General features: G+C 45.4%; 1 long non-coding RNA gene across 1 annotated transcript; it reads right to left on the minus strand.

Annotated features, from left to right (window-relative positions):
- Positions 1-16,918: 16,918 nt before the first annotated feature.
- LOC125524257 (uncharacterized) lies at positions 16,919-18,717 on the minus strand. The gene is made up of 2 exons (XR_007290643.2): positions 17,560-18,717; positions 16,919-17,493 (listed from the first exon to the last, which is right to left on the minus strand). It is a non-coding gene; the product is annotated as an uncharacterized LOC125524257 (long non-coding RNA).
- Between the last annotated feature and the right edge of the window lie 269 nt (positions 18,718-18,986).

Raw genomic sequence — 18,986 nt, forward strand, 5'->3', positions numbered from 1 at the left:
AGGCTCTTGTGAGGAAAGATGCGGCCTTGGTTGTATAGGATGCATGAATAATAGCTGCGCTGTTGATGGCTCCAGAACCTATCTGATACAATCCGTTCCCTTGAATAAGGGTTCTTGGAGCGGTTGAAAAACGTGTTATCTGCCCTGAAGCCGTTGATGTTGAAGGAACCAGGAGCTGATGCAGGACCTGGGAACCTTGGCAGTCGTGGGATCGGCTTCTGGACCTGGGGTCTGTACGCAATATGATAGTTGAATTGTGGTCCTACAGCAGACTCAGGCACAGAATGTTCAGGAGCAGTAGCTTCATTGTCTTCTGAAGCTATTGTTGGGTTGGGCTCCACATTTGCTTCGGCGTTGTTTGTGGCAGCCTCAACATTTGCAGACTCAGGCACGTTCTCCTGGAGAACTGCTTCTTGTTGGTGTGGGGGAGTTGGAGCTTGTGGTGTCTCTGCATGCTCTTCGGCTGATGCAGCCGAAATGTCGTCAGCAGCCTGAGCCCTTGGCCCTTTGCGAAGCCTACGGAATTTGGGCGACGCTTGTGGAGTTTCAGTGGGCTGTGGCTCATCTTCCTCCTGTGGGCGATCTGCCCACGATGCATCTTGTGTGATTGGCGTCAATGGACGACCAATACTGATCAGTTCGCTTGTCTCAAGCTGAGGAAGGGCTGCATCACCTTGCACATTGTCTTGGAGACCAATGTCTTCAGCAGCGTAGGGTTCGTCTGCTGGAATGTCTTCAGTGTTGGGTTCATGCACAGTCAACTGACGATCTGCGTCAGGATAGCGGACGGAGAGGGGTTCAACTGTCAAGGGCTTTGTGGGAGCAGCCCGAGATTTCTTGGTCTTGCGCTTCTTGATGATGGGTTCAGAAGGAGAGGCTTCAGAATGTTTTCTCTTCTTAGCTTCAGCCTCTGCAGTCCGTGTCTTCTTGTGCTGTGAGGCGGTTGATCGACTCTTTGGCTTCGAGCCAGTCGTTGCAGCGGGGAAGACAATCGGAGCAGTTTCTGACCTTGGCGCTTCAGGTTCAGGCACAGCAGCCTTCTTTTTCTTCTTCGCGGCCATCCTGGGGTCAATGCTGGGACGCCCAAGTGCCTTGCGTTTCTCTGCCGCATTGTAGGCCTGCACGCAGCGATCAGCCAAAGTCTTCATGCGTTCTTGCGAGCCTTGAGCTTCGGCACGCGTCTTCAGGAAGTTCTCTTTCAGCTCGTGCAACATGATCTTGAAGTTTCTCACTTCTTGCACACTGAGCTTGGCCACGTGCTTCTTGAACTGATCCTTTTCATAATCAATTTTCTGCTTCAGTTCTACAATGCGCTGGGCTATTGCAAGTTCTGAAGCAATTGCGCCTTGAAAAGCAACGCTGAGGCCTATGGGCAGCTGCAGATCGTTGAAGCTGATGTCCGGTGAGGCAAACCATTCATCGATGAAGTTGTGGATGATGGCGACATCAAACAGAGGCAGATTGTTGAAGATTTCAGCCTCCTCCTTGCTCTTGATGAGCTGCTCAAGAGCATCATCTCCAAGATCTTCATCGCTTGAGAGATCAATGGCTTCGCAGCGCAGAATGTCAGCAGCTGTGAGCTCTTTGCCTGTGTGTGGCTGAGGCTTCTTGGCTTCTTGGGGCTTGGACACTCGTGATAAGCCTTCTGACTGCATACTGGCTTCAGGAGGTGCAGTTGCTAAAGGCTTCACTCTTGCAATCTTGGGAGAAGCGGCTGGCTTTGAAGCTTTTGGCTTCTTCTACTTCGGCTTCGGTACAGCAGGGGCGTCATCTGACTCAGTATCTGCTGGAGGGTCATTCACAGCAGTCCCTTGGACTAGGATGCGAGTGATGAGGCCTGCAAGATTGTCATACGGCCCGATGATATTGGGATTGGCGTTGCGTGTGCCATCTGCCCTTGGTGAGGAGGGACCAGGGTTGAAGTCAAGCCCAAATTTCTTCTTGTTTATCTTCGCTGACTGTTGTGCAAACTGAAAGTTGCGCTTGAAGAGATTATCATCGCGGCACCAGAAAGTGATGACGGATGTGCCTCAGCTGGCTGTGGTCCTCTCACCATGCATGGATAGAAGCCTTGAGCAATGGCTTCGACTCTGGACCTGGGTACGAGATTTTTGTATAGTACGTCTCCCCACGGTCTCTTGATGGCGCACTTCTCCGCATATTCCTGAGTGACGAAGCAGTAGTGGAACCATTGCTCTGCCCAATATCTTCGAATCCATTGGATTCGTGTCTTGCGCTGACCATAGCTTTCTTCAGGATCAGTTTTGTACATCTCTGCCAATTCATCAGGCAGATCTTTGGACGTTTCACCACGTCGTTGTCTGCCTCCCTTCCTTGCTGCTGTTTCTGAAGCCATGAATAACTTGGAAGGCTTCAAGATGTTCAAAGGCTTCAAAGGCTTCCTTTTGCAAGAACTGGCTTCAGGAGAGTTGATGTGATGCTGCAAGTACTCTGCAAATGAATGCAGACTATGAGAACCAAAGGATTCTCCCACGGACATGTACTTGTGACAGCATTAAGGTGCGAGGGAAGGGGAAGAGGTCATATGCATTCTCAGAAGATTTTGAAGATAAATCGGTTTAGAAGAGATAGACCTCATTGTGCAAAGACATTCACTCACAGATAAGAAGTTGGTTCCAGATTTGTACGAACCCACAGATCAGTACAAGTGAGGAATCTAACTACCTTATGAAGCACAAGTGAATATACTAGGCATGTCATGAGATGTAGCAAGATAACTAACTGATGTGAAGAGAAACTCCTTATGACAGAAAGTGACTGAACTATGGGATCAAAAGAGGTTGTAAAAAGAGGTTTTATTTACCACACTTGGAACTGCTAGACGAAGTGAGAGTTGAGGTCGAGCAGTTCGATCCTCCGTGCCCTAACTTGGCAACGGAAGACACCTACGGCGACGGCGGAGAGAGCGATGTCCGCTGTCGGCGTGAAAACGGCGTCGGAGAGGTTGCGGCAGTGAAGCGCTTCGTCGCCGGCGTCATCGAGTGCTAGCGGTGGCGCTAGGGTTCGTGCGAGGGTGGAAGAAGGAGATAATGACCGCAGTGAATCGTGTATTTATAGGGATAGAGGCGGCACTGCGCTATTACGCAGGTACCCCTGGCGGTTCGCATTTGAGGCACGCGTGGCCAGTTAGAGGAAGATTGGGATTTGTTCCATGTCCCACGCACGCCTAAATTGTCGGGCGGTCGTTCCTGCTTCTCCGAATCTTATGTGGAGGAATGAGCATTAAAAACGGACTTTTATGGTTGTCACTATGTCTTCAGCTGACAAGGACACAGTGAAGACATTTGACAGTTTCAACAGAATGCATATGACTTGGAGAGATAGAGTTTGAGATAGAAAGCATAGAGAGGTTAGGGTCCGATCACATTCACTTAGTTCAAAAGATTCAACCAAGAAGACATAGCTATAAGTGAATGCTGTAGAGGACAGAACATCAGTACATATATATCCATATAATCAACGCAGTGAAGATAATCATGAAGACATACTGAGAATGAAGCCAAACCAATTGTGAAGACATTGAGAGGTAACGCCATGAGAGAAACACTTCAAAATGGAACGTTTGGTGGTTGCGTTACCCACCGTATAGGAAGTATTAGACCCAGACACGGCGCACAATTATCGTGGCGCTCCGAAGTCAAATTCCACATTAATGTATTCACACTTAGAATGTATGTATTCATTGTTTGAAGATATACGCTACTTCGTGTGTTGCACATCTAAGTCATCAATATGCTTAAGTGTTAGGATGTGTGCCTGATCACAGGACATTTGAGGATTCCAAGATATTTAGCTCACACCGTAACTTGCAAAATCTCTTCTCATCCAAGGGCTTGGTGAAGATATCTGCCAATTGCTCTTCAGTGTTGACGTGTATGATATCAATGTCTTCCTTCACAACATGATCTCTGAGAAAGTGATGACGAATTTCAATGTGCTTTGTCTTCGAGTGCTGAACTTGGTTGTTGGCAATCTTGATGGCGCTTTCGTTGTCGCAGTAAAGTGGCACTTGCTTCAGATGAATGCCATAATCCTTGAGTGTTTGCTTCATCCACAGAAGCTGAGCGCAGCAAGATCCAGCAGCAATGTATTCAGATTCAGCAGTGGAGAGTGATACACAGTTCTGCTTCTTTGAAGACCAACATACAAGTGATCGTCCCAGAAAGTGACATGTGCCTGATGTAGACTTGCGATCAACTTTGTCACCAGCATAATCAGCATCCGAAAATCCAACCAAATCAAACTCTGAGCCCTTTGGATACCATAATCCTAGAGTTGGGGTGTGAGCCAAATATCGAAGAATTCGCTTCACAGCTAAGTGATGCGACTCCTTTGGTGTCGCTTGAAATCGAGCACACATGCAAACACTAAGCATGATATCTGGCCTAGATGCACATAAATAAAGCAAAGACCCAATCATGGAGCGGTATACCTTTTGATCGAACTCTTTACCATTGTCGTCGGGACCCAGATGATGCTTGGCTGGCATTGGTGTTGTGAAGCCTTTGCAATCTTGCATACCGAACTTCTTCAGGCACTCTTTAAGATATTTCTCTTGAGATATGAAGATGTCGTTGCGTTGTTGCCGTATTTGAAGACCGAGGAAGAACTTCAGCTCCCCCATCATGGACATCTGATATTGCTCTTGCATCATATATCCAAACTCTTCACTATACTTCTGATTGGTGCAGCCGAAGATAATGTCATCCACATATATTTGGCACACAAACAGTTCACCATCATATGTCTTCGTGAAAAGAGTGGGATCCAGGGAACCAGGTATGAAGCCTTTGCTTTTCAGAAAGTACTTGAGTGTATCATACCAGGCCCTAGGGGCTTGTTTGAGGCCATACAGTGCCTTGTTGAGCTTGTATACCATATCAGGATGTTTTGGATTTTCAAAGCCAGGTGGTTGTGCAACATACACTTCTTCTTCAATCTTGCCATTGAGAAAGGCACTTTTCACATCCATCTGATAGAGAAGTATGTTATGATGATTTGCATAGGCCAGCAGTATGCGTATGGCTTCAAGCCTAGCCACAGGAGCAAATGTTTCATCGAAGTCAATGCCCTCCACTTGAGTATATCCTTGAGCAACGAGACGAGCTTTGTTTCTGACAACTTGACCATGCTCATCTTGCTTATTGCGGTATATCCATTTGGTGCCTATTATGTTGTGCTTCCGTGGATCAGGACGCTTAACCAGTTCCCATACATTATTCAGCTCAAACTGTTGAAGCTCTTCTTGCATAGCTTGAATCCATTCAGATTCCATGAAGGCTTCTTCAACTTTCTTGGGTTCTGATATTGAGACGAATGCGAAATGCCCACAGAAGTTTGTTAGCTGAGTTGCCCTTGAACGAGTGAGTGGACCAGGTGCATTGATGATGTCAAGTATTTTGTCAATTTGTACTTCATTTGCAACACGAGGGTGTGTGGGGCGAAGACTTTGCTCTTGCTGATCTATGTGGTCATTTGAAGGTATATCTTCAGGCTGAGCATTGTCTTCATGTGGATCAGGTGCTGAGATGATAAGTTCTTCTTCAGGATGAGCTTCAGAAGGTACAATTTCTCCAGTTCCCATAAGCTTGATTGATTCATTTGCTGGAACTTCATCTAGCACATTTGGCAATTGCTCTCTTTGTGATCCATTGGTTTCATCAAATCGCACATCCACTGTTTCAACCACTTTGTAGTGGAAGAGATTGAAGACTCTGTAGGAGTGCGAATCCTTTCCATATCCAAGCATGAAGCCTTCATGTGCTTTTGGTGCAAACTTTGAGGTGTGGTGTGGGTCCTTGATCCAGCATTTTGTGCCAAATACTCTGAAGTAACTGACATTTGGCTTCTTGCCAGTTAGGAGCTCATAAGATGTCTTGTTCAGAAGCTTGTGAAGATAAACACGATTGATTGTATGGCATGCAGTATCAATGGCTTCAGTCCAGAATTTTCTTGGAGTCTTGTATTCATCTAGCATTGTTCTGGCCATCTCAATGAGTGTTCTGTTCTTGCGTTCGACGACGCCATTCTGCTGTGGCGTGTATGGAGCTGAGAATTCATGTGTGATGCCCAAGGTATCCAGATATGTATCAAGGCCAATGTTCTTGAATTCAGTGCCATTGTCACTTCTGATGTGCTTTATCTTGGCGCCAAAATTGTTCATAGCTCGATTTGCGAAGCGTCTGAAGACATCCTGCACTTCAGTCTTGTAAAGGATTATGTGCACCCAAGTATATCTAGAATAATCATCAACAATTACGAAGCCATAGAGGCATGCAGAAGTAGTAAAAGTTGAGTAGTGAGTGGGACCGAAAAGATCCATGTGAAGCAGTTCGAAGGGTTGAGTAGTGGTCATGATTGTCTTCGAAGGATGTTTTGCCCTTGTCATCTTCCCTGCTTCACAGGCACCGCATAAGTGATCTTTCTTGAACTTGATGCCCTCGATGCCTATGACGTGCTTTTTCTTCGCAAGGGTGTGGAGGTTCCTCATGCCAGCATGCCCAAGCCTTCGATGCCAAAGCCAGCATTCTGAAGCTTTTGCAAGAAGACATACTGCAAGTTGTGGTCCTGCTGAGAAATCTACCACATACAAATCACCTTTCCTATACCCTTCAAACACTAGAGATTTGTCAGATTCCATTAGCACCAGGCAGCGATATTTGCCAAAATTACAATCATTTTCAAATCGCAAAGCATTGAGACAGACATTAAGTTGAAGCCAAGGGATTCAACAAGCATGACTTTATCCATGTGTTGATCCTTTGAGATTGCAACTCTACCTAGACCCAATACCTTACTTTTACCAGTGTCAGCGAATGTAATGTGGCTCTTGTCGGATGGACGTAAAGTTGAGTCCATAAGAAGGCTTCTTCTGGCAGTCATGTGATTTGTACACCCACTGTCAATAATCCATTCTGAAGACTTTGAAGTCGCTGGTGTCGTACCCTACAGTGCAGTTAGGGGGATAGGCTTCACGAAGAGTGTTGTGAAGCATAAACATTTGACGAACCAGTGGGTTATGAAAACTTAGATCCAGATTAGGACTAATGAGGAGAGTAGCATGCGATTCAGGAACGAAGTACATAATGATGCCATTTGGGCAGTTTATCTTGCGCCCCACAAGATTTTTATGGTCCCCAGCAATAGCATCGGAAGATTTTGTTTTTGTGCTGGAGACCTTTCCCTGCAAAAAAGAGTTAAGCTTTCTTAACCACCCACATCTTCAAGGGTGGCTTAGAAGCTATGAGTCTAAGAGCAGCATCTGAGAATTTTGGCTTTGAAGCCTTAGCAAACAGTCTAGCAGGGGGACAATAATACTCATAGGCATAAGCAGAATAATTTTTGGTCATATGAATATGACGGTTTGATGAACCGCTCTCATATTCATATGCCTGAGTATGGTTTCCCTGCAAAACATTTGCGTTAGTGTGACTCAGGTGAGTCCTCTGTCTGTATGAAGCCTTTGGACCGAGGTTTGTCTTCTTCAAGTGAGGTGTCATGAAGACATTCACAGGAAGATTTTCCAGACATGTTTTCGGAACCCAGATCTTCTTCATAGGCGGTCCATTCCTGCAGTTAGTACCAATGTACCTGGCAAACACTTCACCATTCTGATTCTTAAACAGTTTATAGTTTGCATCAAAGGATTCATCAATGATAATTGGGTTAGCACAAGTGAAGCCAGATAAATTGGATGAATCTGCTGAAAGTTCCTTTGCAGCAACCCATGTAGTTTTGGGGTACTGCTCAGGTTTCCAGTAAGAGCCATCTGCATTGATTTTCCTCACGAACCCAACACCCTCTTTCCTAGGGTTTTGGTTCAGAATCTGCTTCTTAAGGACATCACATAATGTTTGATGCCCTTTCAGACTTTTGTACATCCCTGTTTCAAGCAATGTCTTCAACCTAGCATTCTCATCAGCAATAGCAGTGGTATCCTCAGCAGAGGGGTTAGTTGCCACATCAACAGTTGAAGATATTGGAACAGTAGTAGCAGTTGAACATTCAGCAACAGAATTAGCATTATTACGCTCAATGCATTTAAGACATGGTGGTTCAAATCCTTCCTGAGCGGGACTGATCTGTTCGGCGCGAAGTGACTCGTTTTCCTTTTGAAGATCTTCATGAGCCACCCTCAATTTCTCAAGTTCTTGCTTCCTTTGAAGATAGTCATAGGAAAGCTTTTCATGAGTTGTTGAGAGAGTATCATGACGATCTTCAAGTTCCTGATACTTAACGTGAAGGTTTTTTATGTCTTCAATTAAGGATTCAGATCGAGTCATTTCAGCACCCAACAGATCATCGCTTCTGTCTAACAGTTTTTGAATATGTTCCATAGCTTTCTGTTGTTCAGTTGCAATTTTAGCAAGTGTTTTGTAGCTAGGTTTTGAATCACATTCAGAGTCATCGTCACTGGATGTTTCATAGCGAGTGGTGCGTGTGTTTACCTTGGCACCGCGTGCCATGAAGCAGTAGGTAGGAGTGGAGTCGTTCTTGTCATTTGCGTCGGTGTCGGTGATGCAGTTATTGTCTTCAGTGTTGAAGATGGACTTGGCGACGTATGCTGTAGCCAGACTCGCAATGCCAGAATCAGACTCCTCCTCAGACTCCACCTCTGCCTCCTCAGATGCGGACTCCTCTTCTGAATCCATCTCCTTTCCAACAAACGCATGTGCCTTGCCAGATGAGCTCTTCTTGTGTGATGAAGACTTTGATGAAGACTTGGAAGAAGACTTTGAGTGTTTCTTCTTATTCTTGTCGTCAGAATCATATTCCTTGCTCTTCTTCTTCCTTCTGTTCTCATTGTCCCACTGTGGACACTCAGAGATGAAGTGCCCAGTTTTCTTGCACTTGTGACATGTTTTCTTCTTGTAGTCATGAGCAGAAGCTTCATCATTCCTTGAGCTTGATCGTGAAGATTTTCTGAAGCCTTTCTTCTTGGTGAATTTTTGAAACTTCTTCACTAGCATTGCAAGTTCTCTTCCAATGTCTTCAGGATCATCAGAACTGCAGTCAGATTCTTCTTCAGATGAGGAGACAGCTTTTTCCTTCAAGGCACGAGTTCGCCCATAGTTTGGACCGTAGATATCTCTTTTCTCAGAAAGCTGAAACTCATGTGTGTTGAGCCTCTCAAGTATGTCAGACGGATCGAGTGTCTTGAAATCAGGACGTTCTTGAATCATCAGGGCCAGAATGTCAAACGAACTATCAAGTGATCTCAGCAGCGTCTTGACGATTTCATGTTTGGTGATCTCAGTAGCGCCGAGGGCTTGTAGCTCATTTGTGATGTCAGTGAGCCGATCAAAGGTGTGCTGGACATTCTCATTGTCATTTCGTTTGAAGCGGTTGAAGAGATTGCGAAGGACACTGATTCTTTGATCTCTCTGGGTTGATATGCCTTCATTAACTTTGGAGAGCCAGTCCCAGACCAGTTTGGATGTCTTCAAGGCACTCACACGGCCATACTGTCCTTTGGTCAGATGACCACAGATGATATTCTTGGCAGTAGAGTCCAGTTGAACGAACTTCTTGACATCAGCAGTAGTGACACCTTCTCCAGCCTTGGGAACGCCGTTTTCGACGACATACCATAGGTCGACGTCAATGGCTTCAAGATGCATGCGCATCTTATTCTTCTAGTAGGGATATTCAGTTCCATCGAAGACGGGGCAAGCAGCGGAGACTTTGATTATCCCTGCAGTCGACATAGCTAAAACTCCAGGTGGTTAAACCGAATCACACAGAACAAGGGAGCACCTTACTCTGATACCAATTGAAAGTGCGTTATATCGACTGGAGGGGGGTGAATAGGCGATTTTTATGAAAGTCTTCAAAACATGGGAGTTATGAAGACAAACAGTGAAGATTATGCCTATTACTATGCAGCGGAAGTTAGATTACACTAGGCCAGCCATGGTCATGTATTCAATAGAGTGAAAGCGCAATGACAAACAGCTTCAGTGCAATAAGGATCAGGTAGGAAGAAGTTATGAAGCCGAACAGATCATACATTCATGTTGTGAAGACAAAAGATAAAGCAAGCATGCAATGGCTTCACAATTAATAACTGTAAGTGAAAGGAAGTGAAGATGAAACCAGTGACACGTTGAAGACAATGATTTGTTGGACCAGTTCCAGTTGCTGTGACAACTGTACGTCTGGTTGGAGCGGCTAGGTATTTAAACCAAAGGACACACAGTTCCGGACACCCAGTCAAGGACACTTAGTCCAAGACACCCAGTCCTCACCGTTTTCTCCTTGAGCTAAGGTCACACAGACCTCGCTCAATCACTCAGGTAAGTCTTCAAGGTAGACTCCCAAACCTTCACAGACTTCGTTCACTGGCAATCCACAATTTCTCTTGGATGCTCAGAACGCGACGCCTAACCGTCTGGAGGATGCACAGTCCTCAAGTGTAATAAGTCTTCAAATCACACAGACACGAAGACTTAATTGATGCCCAATTTACTCTGGCTCTGGGTGGTTAGGGCTTTTCTCCTCACTAGGAATTTTTCTCTCAAAGGCTTCGAGGTGGGTTGCTCTCAAACGACAAAAGTCGTGCACTGAAATCTGAGCAACCAACCGTTTATGGTTGTGGGGGGTGGACTATTTATAGCCACTTGGCAACCCGACCTGATCTGTCCGAAATGACCCTGGGTCACTAAGGAACTGACACGTGTACCAACGGTCGAATTTTGAACTCACACGGCAACTTTACTTGGGCTACAAGTAAAGCTGACTTGTCTGACTCTGGACAAGATTTTCTCTCAAAGTCTTCGCTCGAAGACATAGGATTTGAATTAGGCATCACTTCAGTCATTCTGACTGGTTCTCTTGGACCCCACTTAACAGTACGGTGGTTCCTATGACACAACATGAAAGAAATAAAACTACGAAGGATCTAAGTCTTCGAGTTCCATAAGCTTCATAGGGAGTCTTCTCATGTCATTGTCTTCAATATGAATATCTTCATAAACCACCATTGTCTTCAATGTCTTCGTACATTTTTAGGGGTCATCTCTGGTAATAAAACCGAATCAATGAGGGACTTCTACCTGTGTTCTACTGCAATTCTCACAAACACGTTAGTCCCTCAACTAGGTTTGTCGTCAATACTCCAAAACCAACTAGGGGTGGCACTAGATGCACTTACAGCAAACACACTGGAGACATGAAGATTTTTGCGTGGTTCCAATAGGTGGTGCTATCGTACATCCAAGTTGATGGAAACTTCAACCCACGAAGGGTAACGGTTGTGCGAGTACACAGAGGGATCCACCCACAAAGGGTCGACGAAGAAGCAACCTTGTCTATCCCACCATGGCCATCGCCCACAAAGGACTGGCCTCACTCAGGTAGATCTTCACGAAGTAGGCAATCTCCTTGCCCTTACAAACTTCTTGGTTAAACTCCACATCATGTCGGAGGCTCCCAAGCAACACCTAACCAATCTAGGAGACACTACTCTCCAAAAGTTAATAGAGGGTGTGTTGATGATGAACTCCTTGCCCTTGTGCTTCAAATGATAGTCTCCCCAAAAATAAACTCTCTCTCACAGATTTGTCTATGGTGGAAGAAGGATTTTAGTGGAAAACAACTTGGGGAAGGCTAGAAATCAAGGTTCAAATGATAGGAATGGAATCTCTTGATCTCAACACATGAGTAGGTGGTTCTCTCTCAGAAAATGAATGGTGGAAGTGGAGGGACGTTCTGATGGCTCTCTCTTATGAGAAGAGGGGGTGGAGGGGTATATATAGCCTCCACACAAAATCCAAGTGTTACACACTTTTGACCTGTCTCTGTGGCACAGAATAGAAAACTCGGTGGCACCGATTTGTTAAAAAATATGAACATTAGGAATCTCAGTGGGACCAACATGAACAACTCAGTGGGACCAATGTGCTGGGCTTAGGGGAACCCTAGTCTCGGTGGCACCGATTGCATCAACTCAGTAGGACCAAAGTGAAGCAATAAGGCAACAGAGAGTTGGCCAGCCATCTCAGTGAGACCAATTGCAATTCTTGGTGAGACCGAAATAATTGCAACAAGCAATAGGGAGTTGGCAAGGCCATCTCAGTGAGACTGAGATCCATATCAGTGTGACCGAATCCTTAGGGTTTTGGCACTGTCTATGTAAAGATGAACTCAGTGGTTCCGGATGGAAGATATCGGTGGGGCCGAGTTGGGAATTAGGGTTTTGACATATTTGGATAGAGAAAGTGGCTAAGGGTTTTGGAGCAATATCACTAAGCACTTTGAGCAAGTTGATCATTAGGCAACACCTATTCCCCTTTTAATAGTATTGGCTTTCCTATGGACTCAATTTGATCTTGGATCACCTAAAAAAAGTAGAGTCTTGAGCTTTTTCCAATCCTTGTCCTTATCATTTTAAGGTGTCCACATATCTATATCATTCCATGCCATACATTGAACATCCGGAGATATTTATCTTGAATGGACATTAGTTCAATGAGATATATGTTGTTATGAATTACCAAAACCACCCGCGAATTAGTTGCACTTTCAATCTCCCCCTTTTTGGTAATTGATGACAACATATAGATCTAAGCTTTGACAAATTATTACATGAATGAAATGCATTGTCACTTTGAGAAGTTTGTGATAAGCTAGAGCTTCACCTAAATTTGTGCATTATTAAAGATTTACATTTTAATGCAAATGCACAATCGATTAGGATCATGGATCACTCTTACATGTCACATACATCTTGGTGGAGTGCACAAAATGCTATGAGTGAAATAACATGAACGCATCACCAAAGACATAGGTGAATGATCATACATAAATAATGATAGGAATAGGCATTAAGCACACATAAAGAATATTATGATCAATCACACACCAAAAGCGTAGTATCTCACAAGCATAATGATCAAGTATGGAACAAACAAACATAGTAGCAAGAACTCAAGAAAAAACCAAAGAGCAAAAGCAAGACACACACACACACACACTCTCCTCTCATCCTAATGATCTATACAATTTCCCCCCCTTTGGCAACAAGTACCAAAAAGCTCGAAAATGTATAGAGCTATGTGTCTCTCTAGTCACGATCCTCTGGAGCTCTTGAAGGTGACTTCTAGCTGGTGGCTCCAATGTGCGTAGATGGCGTTGAGAGAAATGCATTTGCAAATGCTTCTATTGATGTCTGCTGGGCAAGTGGAGTGGAAACTAGAGGTGGTACTGTGGTAGTAGCAGCAGGTGCAAAAAGAGTGGTCCTCGTATCTACAACTAGCATGGCTAAAGATCTAGGTCCCTATGTACCGTCTGAAATCTTTGAACAGTTGGTCTCTCATCTCCACTGTCCTCTGCAACAATCCTGCTTGACTCGACATCATCTCTAAACTTCTCCATGATAGTCTAAACCTTGGTTATCCTTATATCAAGATCACGAACTAGTCTCGACAATCCGCTCTAGGCTCTCCTGGTTCTTGGAGATGTTGGCCAGACTCCTCTTAGTCCTCAAGGTTGCCTCTAGCAGATATGTCATCTGGTCATTCTTTGACATGAGGTTGGCTATTGGGCTTCTTTTGCTGCTGCTGCTGCTGCCTGGATCTTCTCTTGAGCCTCAATAGATATGGGGTGTGAAGGATCCTTCACCACCACATTATCCTCAAACTCAGACTGAAGAGGGAGATTCTCACGATCAAGTAGATATGTTCTCGTTCCAACCTTGGAGTTGATGAGCATCTGAATGTGTGGAGCATATCCACAAAATCTTTTCTGGTCAGTAGCTGTCCTCTTGACCGTCTCAACAATCAAACCCATGACTTTGAACTTCTGACGGGTGTCAAACAAATGCAACAGGTTGATGGAGTGGCCACGTATCATGTTGTCATCTCCATACTTGGGAAAAAGAGTATGCCTCAAGATTGTGTTTATGGTGGACAACCCAACTAATAAGTACTTTACTGATCCAAGCTTGTGACTCTCAACAGCATCCTTGGGAGGGATTTCCTGGTACATATTTGCCATAGTGTTGTGATCCATCCTAGGCATTCCGTGCCTCACGAGCACCAATAAGTGCATCCCACTCAAATATGGTTGACTGGTACTTGGAACCCTCAGCCATCCATGCAATTCTACCATCTGGATAGAAATGAGCTGTGCAGTAGAATTGCATGATCATCTCATCGTTCCACTTGGTGATCTTCTGACCAACAAACTTGTCAACCCCTGCAAGTCTAAAACTCTCATGAACATGGGGGAAGTAGTCTTCATTTGCATCAATGTATTTCCAGTCCACCCACTTCATGTCACTGATGATGGGTTTCTTTTCAAGTAGCACCGTCTCATAGAAATCTTGTTGTTCGGTGGTGTGAAAGCGATAATCACAAGCAGTCCTCCTCCTAACAGAGTAGGGATCAATCTCCCTCCACCCTCCCAATCACTTATCCTTCTTGAGCATCATGTTTTCAACAACAGGGTGGGCATTATCATGATATGGGATCTTGGGCTTAAGCTTCCTGTGCACTAGTGGCTCCTCATCAACCTCAACTTCAGGCACTGGGGACTTGTTCTTCTCAACAGCAAAGATATTCCTTGTAGACCTCTTAGGTGTAGCAACTTTGGGATTGGAATTGGGTTTGGAGGGTGCAGCTATCTTCGTAGCGTCTGCCATCAGTTTCTGTGTGTTTGCTGGAGGTGCTTCAGCTTCTAGTTCTTCTTCCTCCTCCTCCTCATAAATCATCATGGAGGGTCTGCCGATCACTCTAGCCATTTTCTTATTCACTCCCTTTTTCTTCTTGCTGGCATCACCTCCTGCGTCACTTGGCTCCTCCAAGGTGAATGTGATTGTTTCCTTTGGAACAAAGGATTTGCGAGCCTTTGACATATGTACTATCCTTACATCAGTCCTTTCCTTGGCACTAGGACTAGTACTAGTAGAAGTACCATATTCCTTCCTCAGTACTGCCTTGTTCTTAGATGTGGCCTCACTAGGCACAACGTCTTCATCCTCATCATATGATGTTCTCTTGTTCTTTGTCCTTGGGGCAGCCTTTGGTAGACCTGGAGAGCTCCTAATGCCATCATGGTAGCTCTCATTGGGACTGGAACCCTCACCGAGATCAACATTCTATGCTGACTAATTCTAACTGTCACTTGCACTTCACATCTTGCAACAGACCCTGTGAATATGTGAGTATGGGAAGAGTGGATGAGTTATCACAAAAGCAAATAGTTTAGCAAAAATTTGAGTTCAAACTTTAGTTCTAGGTTTTCACAGAATACATTTGCATTTTGGAGCTACTGAGTTGGTCATTTTGGTTACACCAAAGCACTCACAGAACCAAAACACTCCATTTCGGTTGGGTCAAGATGTGGTTCGGTGGCTCCGAGTTGCTAGGGTTTCACTTAAACTTTATTTTTGGTCTCACTGATTAGTATGCTTCGGTGGAACCCCGAGTGGTACTTGTGCAATGGCCAGGGCCAAATCGGTGGGACCGAAAATTCCTATTTAGTCGGTCTGAGATGCTTTTGGTGGAAACCTGAACCTAACATTTTTGCTCGAATCTATTCTAAGGAACTAATCTGGTGGATAGAAGAATTGCATTCGTGGCAAGATACATGGCAAAATCCTTGTGCATTGGATAGGAGAAATTTTCAATCGTACAGTCTGCTATATATATATACACCCGTCTATTCTAATAATATTATTAGAATAGTTATTCTGATAACACTTCCACACTGCATGCTCATCGCGAGGGCACTGCACTTTCTTTAGCAAGAGCACTGCATTACAGACACTAGTGAACTTTGTGTCGGAAAAAACTGCGCGTAGTGTTTTTTCGGTACTATTTTCGCTCTAATTTTTTAACCGCTTATCAGAACGAGGCATGTAATATACCGTTGGAAATCTACGGATCAGGCGCAACGTCGCCATGTTGAATACTTTTCGAGATTCCCCACGGTTTAAGAGCAGTTTCAAAAACGGTGCGGCCCACAAAGAGTGGCAGCAAGCGTTTTTCGCGTTTTTTTCTAAAACGCTCGTCGGAATGAGGCAAATGATACATCGTTGGATAGATATCGTTGAGGCGCATCGTTTTCATAACTATTGTTTTCTCTAATACTTTATGGTTTAAGAGCAGATTCAAATTTACTAAATCACGGGATCTTGTTTTTCAAATTTTTAGTACTGTTTACGCTCCAGTTTTTTAACTGTTTGTCGAAACAAGGCGTGTAATATACCGTTGAGAAGTTATGGACGAGGCGCAACTTTCATATGTTGAAATGTTTTTGAGATTCCTTATGGTTTTGAAAATTGTGCAGTGGACGATGAGTGGCAGCGGCCGTTTTTCGCGAAATTTTTACAAACCGCTGATCGGAATGATTCAAACGATACGCCATTGGAAATATATCGATGAGGCGCAACTTTTTCATGTAGAACACTCTCTAATTCTTTACAGTTTAAGAGGAATTTCGATTTTACCGAAATGCGGACACTCTGTTTTTCGCGACACCTAAATCGACATGGGTACTTCATCTGACTGAAAAACCGCACTGCATTGGACGAAAAGCCGCACTGCATCAGACAGGTAAGAGAACCGCATGGTTTCTTTTATTCAAACGTATTTTTTTCTTTTTTTAAGGACGAGAAAGTAGAGTGCACTACACATCTGGTGTAAATGAACCTCAACACTACCAAGAAGTGAACCGCATTACTTTTCTTCGCTTCCGTAACAATTTTTTTGCATTTACAGGATGAACAACATCATATGGCTGACCACACTGCTTGAGACTAAAAACCGCACTGCATCAGCCGGTCAAGCGAACTTCATGATTTCTCTTTGTCAAAGTAAATTTTTCGTGTGTTTTTTACCACGAGAGGAGAGTGGCAAACCGCATACAAGAGAGTAGTGAACCACACCAACGAGAGTAGTGAACTTCATACTTTTTTTCAACAATCTTTGCTTTACAGAGTGAACCACTTGACTCGCTACAAAATAAACCGCATTGCAATGTTGACAAAGGGAACTACATTATTTCTATTTTTTGCTAGCATTTTCTCTTTATAATTTCATCTCAACTGCGAGGCCAAGTGTAGTGAACCGCACGCGGCAGCTAAATGCACTACAAGTGTGGATGCAATTTGCAAAACAATTCTTCCAAAAATAATAAAAAGTGAACTCCTCTATAGTAATTTTTACAAAGTAAACTCCTCTATACTTTGCACTGCACTACAAATCTCAACACATGATTTTTATGAACTTTTACTATGGGAGCGCCAATCGAACTCCACGACCCATAATACGGGACATCAATCAAACTTTGAACGTACGGAGGAGGACGAGTCTTGCGTTTTATTTTTTTATAATTGGTTTTTCCTCCTTTTTTCTGCATTAGAGAACGTAGTGGACTGATCTATGTCTTCGTTTGAGCTCACACCGAACTGCACACACGCACGGGACCATGGTGTGCCGCAGGGACAAGATTGAGATGGTGTGGCGCCACCTACGGGGCACAAGCGAGATGTGAGAGGAGGAAGAAGGAATGGAGAGAGCGAGAGAGGGCGCTCACCTTCGATGCTGTTGTGCTGTTTGTCGTCCAGCGCATCGGCGTTGGGAGGGGCGGGCGGCCGGAACCGTGCATCCTCAGCTGTGGGTCGCCCCCGAGGATGGAAGTAGGGAGGTGGGACACCACCGGGGCTATGGGCGACCGGGAAGCTCCAAATTGAACTGCCCAAAAGAAATCTGAAGAATTGGAGAGCACCACACTGCATTGGCGCTCGTCATGGACCGCACTTCGCCCACCGAAGAGCTGCATCCCCTGCTGGAGGCTAGCGGGCTGCATGAACGCGACTCCCGTACTGCACTCGTACATGTCGCAAACTGCAAGGGGCCTTCACCGCTCGAATGACACAGGGCGATGCCGGGATTTTCTCCCCTCTCCCCGTGGTGGACGGCAACGGACTGAGAAGGGGACGGCGGTGAGGAGAGGAAACGCCGGATCGAGGCCGTTTGTCCTCGCTGGAAGAGAAGCTGGTGGGCACGTGAGAGCGATCCCGTTCCCATCTATAGTTCACGCAAGCATAACCACCAGCTCGCCATCACGCGCTGATGTCCAGGGGTCGCGCGGGGGCCGTGGATGCCGGTGGAGGTCGGAGACAACGCGTCCGGCCTGCGTCTGGTTGTGGACGGAGAGGAGGACCCCGAGGCGGCTCAAGGGCCCTGGATTTTGGCCGTCGCCAGAGAGGAAGAGCCAGTGGATCTCGTCGGATCTGGCTCGAGAAGGTGCGGGATTGGTAAAATCTCGCCGGATCTGGCCCATAGAGGCACGGCCAGTCGTCGGAGCGCCGCCAGGATCACGGGGGCTGCACCGAAGAAGGACGAGCAGGTGGTTGCGGGAGGAGTGGTGGCGCACTAAGGCACAGGTGCGTGGGGTGAAGCGATGCATGGGAGGGGCGGCGGCAGGGCGGCGGTAGAAGGAGATGGGGTGGCGTGGCGGGTGGCGGCCTAGGCGGTGCTCCAGCGGCGGCAGAAGGTGGACAGGGGCAGGGCAGCGAGACAGAGACAGGTGGTCTGGCAGTAGCGGTGGTAGAAGGTGGAGGGAGGTGGGGGTTTGGATCGGGGCAGGAGGTAGGTGTCGTGCAGGAGGTGGGGTTGGCCGCAGGTGGGGAGTGGTTGCTTCTGTTCGTTTGGGGTGTTATCAGAATAAGGCCTAGGTGTTATTAGAATAAGGTCTTAAGGGATGTTATCATAATAGACCCATCCCATCTCAATATATATATATACATACATATATATATACCCGTGTATTATTAGTGGCACCGAGTGGAACAAACCGGTGGCACCAAGATGTGCAAGTGCGTGCAGTTACAACAAATCAGTAGCACCGAGATGAAATCTATATCAATCTTTATGATTTCGGTTCAACCGAGTTTGAGTGTGTTGGTCTGACTGAAATGCATGAAGAATGTTTTGGAGGTCAGCCCTTGATGGATCGGT

This window comes from Triticum urartu, chromosome 7A (assembly GCF_056163025.1).
Source record: "Triticum urartu cultivar PI428250 chromosome 7A, HENAU_Tu73, whole genome shotgun sequence".
Taxonomy (NCBI): domain Eukaryota; kingdom Viridiplantae; phylum Streptophyta; class Magnoliopsida; order Poales; family Poaceae; genus Triticum; species Triticum urartu.